The following is a 7901-nucleotide window of genomic DNA, read 5'->3' as shown; positions in this document are numbered from 1 at the left end:
CACGAACTTCAATCATTTGATTACCCTGCTCCTGATGTGCACGGACGCTGTAACAATGTGTCCTTACTTCTTTATTCAAGGTGTAGAGGACCCATCAAGTCATCTACCAACCACATGATGTTCTCCTATGTTGTAGCAGACACTCTTATCCAGAATGACTTAGAGGAGCAATTAGGGTTAAGTGCCTTGCTCAAGGGCACATCAGCAGATGTTTCACCTGGTCAGCTCAGGGATTCAAACCAGCAACCTTTTTGTTACTGGCCCAATGCTCTTAACCACTAAGCTACCTGCTGAATGTGCTGATCAAGCTGCTGAAATGACACCTGGAGCAACGCTTGTATTCTGGGATGCTGCTGTATACACCTAATAAGATTGCAATTTGAATTGGGATCATAACCCCAGCACACATACCTGTGTGTGTCGTCACTACTCTTTCCTCTCGGTTTTAACTAGTCGCCCCACCTTTCCTCCATCGTTCCCCTAGATCGGTCTTCTGTGGTCCCATGAAGAAACCATTTGACATGGTTCAATTTGAATTGGGAGTTTTTAGCATGTTGTACTGTTTGTGTTTTGTCTCTGTGTAGAGCCTGAATGACCAATTCTCAGGTAACATCATTTTGGAAGAGGGCACCGCTGGATAAGTCTCACCATGAAAGTAAACATCACGTTGCCAAGACTTTTGGGAGAAAATCGTACATGTCCACTGTCATTCACCATCATTAGCCCTTCTGATGTGGGCTTTCTGCCGGCGATGAACTGTCTCAATACAGTACCAATCAAAAGTTTGAACACAACTACTCATTCAAGGGTTTTTATTTTTTACTATTTTCTATATTGTATAATAATAGTGAAGACATCAAAACGATGAAATAACACATTTGGAATCATGTAAGTAACCAAAAAAGTTTTAAACAAATCAAAATATATTTTGTATTTCAGATTCTTCAAAGTAGCCACCCTTTGCCTTGATGACAGCTTTGCACACTTGGCATTCTCTCAACCAGCTTCACCTGGAATGCTTTCCCAACAGTCTTGAAGGAGTTTCCACATATGCTGAGCACTTGTTGGCTGCTTTTCCTTCCCCCTGTGGTCCAAATGATCTCAATTGGGTTGAGGGCAGGTGATCTGATGCAGCACTCAATCACTCTCCTTGGTCAAATAGCCCTTACACAGCCTGGAGGTGTACATTGAATATTTTTAAATTTGTTATTTTATTTTATGGATGTGATATTTAACAAGATGTATATAATAATTTGTCACTTTTCATTATTGGAGATGGGATATAGAACTCCTGTGATAATGGAGTAATGTGTGTGTCAATTAACTGAAGAGGGGTGTCATAAGGGTTGGACTAACCACATGAGGGGGCCTGAACAAGAACATTTTGGAGGCCCACCTCATGGTGGAGTGTTTTTTTTTTTAAAGCTAACTTCATTCAATTCTACACATTTTGCCATGGAGCAGAGAGAAACATTTGCAGTTTTATAGCTTATTTCCTGCAATTCTACACATTTTGTCTTTGGACTGAGAGAAAATGTTGCAGTTTTATAGCACATTTGTTGCTATTCTAGAAGGTTTTGTTACGGGGCTGTGATAAAATGTTGCTAATTTATTGCTATTCTATATATATGCTATCTGATCAGGGCTGGCTCTAGCCTTTTTGGGCCATAAGTAAGGGCACTGCTGTCTGTCACTACCACCTGTTTCCACTTCCATCCACTCCATTCATCCTTTTGGACACGGATATCTGATCCACATGCACTGAACAAAAATATAAATGCAACATGTAAAGTATTGGTTTCATGAGCTGAAATATAAGATCTCAGAAATGTTGTGCATAAATCTGTTTACATCTGTGTTAGTGAGCATTTCTCCTTTGCAAAGATAATCTATCCACCTGACAGGTGTGGCATAATCAATAAGCTGATTAAACTGCATGATCATTACACAGGTGCACCTTGTGCTGGGGACAATAAAAGGCCAAATGTGCAGTTTTTCACACAACACACTACCACAAATGTCTCAGGTTTTGAGGGAGAGTGCAATTGGCATGCTGACTGCAGGAATGTCCATCAGAGTTGTTGTCAGAGAATTGAATGTTAATTTCTCCACCATAATCTGCCTCCTATGTCGTTTTAGAGAATTTGTCAGTACGTCCAACCGGCCTCATAACCACAGACTATGTGCATGGCGTCGTGTGGGTGAGCGGTTTTCTGATGTCAACGTTGTGAACAGAGTGCCCCATGGTGGCGATGGGGCTGGGGTATGGACAGGCATAAGCTACGGACAACGAACACAATTACATTTATCGATGGCAATTTGAATGCACAGAGATACCGTGACAAGATCCTGAGGGTCATTGTTGTGCCATTCATCCGCAACCATCACCTCATGTTTCAGCATGATAATGCACGGCCCCATGTCGCAAGGATCTGTACACAATTCCTGGAATTTGAAAATGTCCCAGTTTGTCCATGGCCTGCATACTCACAAGACATGTCAATATTTGAGCACGTTTGGGATGCTCCGGATTGACATGTACGACAGCGTGTTCCAGTTCCCGCCAAAATCCAGCAACTTCGCACAGCCATTGAAGAGGAGTGGGACAACATTCCACAGGCCACAATTAACAGCCAGATCTACTCTATGTGAAGGAGATGTGTTGCGCTGCTTGAGGCAAATGGTGGACAGACCAGATACTTCTGATCCACGCCCCTACCTTTTTATTACGGTATCTGTGACCAACAGATCAAATCAAAGTTTAACCAATAGTGCAAAAAAGGTATTAGGTCAACAATATGTAAGTAAAGAAATAAAAACAACAGTAAAAAGACAGTGAAAAATAACAGCGAGGCTATAAAAGTAGTGAGGGTATATACAGACACCGGTTAGTCAGGCTGATTGAGGTAGTATGTACATGTAGATATGGTTAAAGTGACTGCATATATGATGGACAGAGAGTAGCAGTATCGTAAAAGAGGGGGTGGTGGGTGGGACACAATGCAAATAGTCCGGGTAGACATTTGATTACCTGTTCAGGAGTCTTATGGCTTGGGGTAAAAACTGTTGAGAGGCCTTTTTGTCCTAGACTTGGCACTCCGGTACTGCTTGCCATTCGGTAGTAGAGAGAACAGTCTGTGGCTGGGGTCTTTGACAATTTTCAAGGCCTTCCACTGACACCGCCTGGTGTAGAGGTCCTGGATGGCAGGCAGCTTAGCCCCAGTGATGTACTGGGCCGTATGCACTACCCTCTGTAGTGCCTTGCGGTCAGAGGCTGAGCAATTGCCTTACTATGCTCTCGATGTTGCAGCTGTAGAACCTTTTGAGGATCTCAGGACCCATGCCAAATCATTTTAGTTTCCTGAGGGGGAATAGGCTTTGTCGTGCCCTCTTCATGACCATCTTGGTGTGTTTGGACCATTCTAATTTATTGGTGATGTGGACACCAAGGAACAGATGCATTTCGGTATTCCCAGTCATGTAAAATCCATAGATTAGGGTCTAATGAATTTATTGATTTTATGATTTCTTTATTTGAACTGTAACTCAGCAAAATCTTTGAAATTGTTGTGTGTTGCATTTATATTTTTGCTCAGTATAGACATATATATATTTTAAATATTCCACAGATTCCATTCATTTATTGCTCCCTACATTTTCATTCATGTTTTCCTACATGAATGCGCTGCATTATATACAGGACAATGGCACCACTAGACAAGTACATGACAGAGCTGTACTGCAGTGTGTTGCAGCACTTTCTAACCTGCCTGTTTATATTATTATCACTATGGTAATGATGTGTCACTGAAGGAGTGCCCAACTGTTTCTGTTTCCCTTTTTAATACGTAAATGAATACCGCTGTTCCCCTTCATTATAGGTAACAGTATACCACTGTTCCCCTTCCTTATAGGTAACAGGATACCACTGTTCCCCTTCATTATAGGTAACAGAATACAATAAACCATGTCAGGGAAGTCCTACAGTACACCCACTCACATTTTATCAAACGCTCTTATCCGAAGCAATTTACAGTAGTTAGCGCATGCATTTTTCATACTGGTTCCCCGTGGGAATCAAACCCACGACCCTGGTGTTGCAAGCACCATGCTCTACCTGCCTACCTTTCATCTCTATTATCTTCATCCTTGGCATACTGTAATCATCATGAAAAATGTTTGTGGTCTGTCCTGGTTAAATAAAGAAGTTAAAGCCTGATAGCAGAAGTGGATAGCAGAATGCCTTTCCCAGCACCTCTGTTCTCTTTGTTTGGTCTCAATAAACAGGTGTGGTGACTTTGTGCTCTACTTGAGAGGCACAGAATTCCTCAATTCGAGGACCGGTGATAACATTAAGAAAAGTACAAAGGTGCATTCAAGTGCACACGGGCACAAACACACGCAACATGGGCTGACATTGTTATGTCAGGGGGGGATAGGTTCAGAGTTGGGACTGGATCACATATATCACACATAAACTGTGGGTTATTATGATGAGTTTTACATTACAGTTGCTGGTGCACTGTACAGTTGTGAGGTATCCCTGCTATTCACAAAGTCGTAAGGTATTCCTGATATTCACAAACGGGGGAAATTCTGAGGATTTTCAAGGAAATTAACATCTCTGTATAATTAATGTCTGAATGTTATGCCCTGCTTGCTGCTGTTTCTGACTCGACTGTGGCTCTGACGTTTTTAACATGTTAAGTTATCTCGCTAGTGACTCTCTGGTGATAGCAGTGTAGCCTCTCTCTCCCTCACTCGTTGTGCAATGAACACTGGACACATCCTTTATCACAGCCAGACAGTTCAACAGTCGCCATAGTGTTTGAATTTACATGCACAAGCTACAAAATACATAGACATTAATGAATGTGTTTGTTTTGGGTAAGGTTGGTTGGGTTGGGTGAATCATTGGGTTATTAGTTACAGGTTTTGTTGACCTGAGTATTAGATGGATCATATTTTGGACAGCTCTCAACCGGTTGAAGAATTAGTAGAATACTGTAATATCTTAGAATTGTGCGTATACCCAAAACACAACCAGACACATGGTGATGATTTGAGACACAGTACAAACCGAATGCACAGGTGCTGCAGTTTGAAAATGAAGACATTTGAGTTGAGGGCAGGTGGGTAAAAAGTTTACCAACAGGTAGCAGCCTATGTCAGAGAACCACACAATGAAAGTCAGGACTGGAAACGGAACACAGGTGTGGCAAGTGAGCAGAGAAAGACTATCGGTGAGTCAGAGGCGGGATCCCTCTCAGAACTTTGTCAAGCAGGTGCATAGTGTAACAGTAATGATGCAGGTCCAACTCAGAACATATCCTCCTCTGACGTAACCATAGCCCACTCATATGTTCAGCATCATAACTAGGACTCTTTCCAAGTCTTTATGCAACATTGGAAAGTGGAAACACACCTGACTGACTATTTGCAGCATTACCACAAAAATGGAAGAGGCAAGTGGAAGGGGGAGAAAGTAAGGAACTTGTCTGTCGGCCCTGCATTAAAGACCAGAACTGGTTAATTAAAGAAAATTGTGATAAATAAAAAAGTATACCAGTTTAATTAAAGGACCAGAAAACTGACAGCTGTGCCATATAGATTGCAAAATAGTTGGTAAGAGATTTTCAATGTACTGATTCCATGGCACATGGTTTATGAACTGATACACAAAACAACGCCGTATTCAAAACATTGAGTTTTTCAATTAAATGTATTATACAAAATTCTTGCAACCATTAGAATGTTATATATATGGGGGATACAACCATCCCAGCTCTGCAGATTTTGCTGCAAAGAGACAGAATCATTAGATAATTTGTTTTGATACTGTCCATATGTAGCTTGTTTTTGGTTAACTCTGCAAATAGCACTGCTGGGTGATTTGAAAAGTCATAGTCAATCAATAAATAACATTGTAATACTCTAAGCAAAAAAAAATGGGAGGGTTGAGGGTAGCTGAAGGCTGGGACTGGATGGTCTTCAGAGATAGATGGGAGGGGTTGAGGGTAGCTGAGGGATGGGACTGGATGGTCTTCAAAGATAGATGGGAGGGGTTGAGGGTAGCTGAAGGCTGGGACTGGATGGTCTTCAGAGATAGATGGGAGGGGTTGAGGGTAGCTGAAGGCTGGGACTGGATGGTCTTCAGAGATAGATGGGAGGGGTTGAGGGTAGCTGAAGGCTGGAACTGGATGGTCTTCAGAGATAGATGGGAGGGGTTGAGGAATGGGAGTAAAAACAAACAAAATATAACTAATTAAAAATATACTGTGTCTGTAAAATGTACAGTTGAAGTTGGAAGTTTACATACACTTAGGTTGGAGTACTCCACACATTTCTTGTTAACAAACTACTTTTTGCAAGTTGGTTAGGACATCTACTTTGTGCATGACACACGTAATTTTTCCAACAATTGTTCACAGACAGATTATTTCACTTATAATTCACTGTATCACAATTCCAGTGTGTCAGAAGTTTACATACACTAAGTTGACTGTGCCTTTAAACAGCTTGGAAAATTATGTCATAGCTTTAGATGCTTCTGATAGGCTAATTGACATAATTTGAATCCACTGGAGGTGTACCTGTGGATGTATTTCAAGGCCAACCTTCAAACTCAGTGACTCCTTGCTTGACATCATGGGACAAGCAAAAGAAATCAACCAAGACCTCAGAAAAAAAATCATCCTTGGGAGCAGTTTTCAAACGTCTGAAGGTGCCACGTTCTGGAGGAAACGGGTACAAAGTATCTATATCCACAGTAAAACGAGTCCTATATCGACATAACCTGAAAGGCCACTCCGCAAGGAAGAAGCCACTGCTCCAAAACCGCCATAGAAAACCCTAGACTACGGTTTGCAACTGCACATGGGGACAAAGATCATACTTTTTGGAGAAATGTCCTCTGGTCTGATGAAACAAAAATAGAACTCTTTGGCCATAATGACCATTGTTACGTTTGGAGGAAAAAGGGGGATGATTGCAAGCCGAAGAACACCATCCCAACCGTGAAGCACGGAGGTGGCAGCATCATGTTGTGGGGGTGCTTTGCTGCAGGAGGGACTGGTGCACTTCACAAAATATATGGCTTCATGAGGAAGGAAAATGATGTGGATATATTGAAGCAACATCTCAAGACATCAGTCAGGAAGTTAAAGCTTGGTCACAAATGGGTCTTCCAGATGAACAATGACCCCAAGCATATCTCCAAAGTTGTGGCAAAATGGAAAAGGGACAACAAAGTCAAAGGTATTGGTGGGGCCATCACAACGCCCTGACCTCAATCCTATAGAAAATTTGTGGGCAGAACTGAAAAAGTCTGTGCGAGCAAGGAGGCCTATAAACCTGATTCATTTACACCAGCTCTGTCAGGAGAAATGGGCCAAAATTCACCCAACTTATCGTGGTAAGCTTGTGGAAGACTACCCGAAACGTTTGACCCAAGTTCAACAATTTAAAGGCAATGCTACCAAATACTAATTGAGTGAATGTAAACTTCTGACCCACTGGGAATGTGATGAAAGAAATAAAAGCTGAAATAAATCATTCTCTCTACTATTATTCCAACATTTCATGTTCTTAAAATAAAGTGGTGATCCTAACTGACCTAAGACAGGGAATTTTTACTAGGATTAAATGTCAGGAATTGTGAAAATCTGAGTTTAAATGTATCTGGCTAAAGTGTATGTAAACTTCCGACTTCAACTGTATATAGTATGTATAAACTGGAAGTAGAAGCCTAAGTATTGGTGTTTACTCCAATTAGGGGAGGGGTGGTAGGGTTAGGGGAAAATAATAAAGGAAAATATATTTTAAAAATATATATATATTTAAAATAATATATACTGTATATTTCTAAAATATATATATATATGGGGGATTGGAAATGATGC

Source organism: Oncorhynchus tshawytscha, linkage group LG33 (assembly GCF_018296145.1).
Source record: "Oncorhynchus tshawytscha isolate Ot180627B linkage group LG33, Otsh_v2.0, whole genome shotgun sequence".
NCBI lineage: Eukaryota > Metazoa > Chordata > Actinopteri > Salmoniformes > Salmonidae > Oncorhynchus > Oncorhynchus tshawytscha.
Note: the sequence above shows the minus strand (reverse complement) of the source record.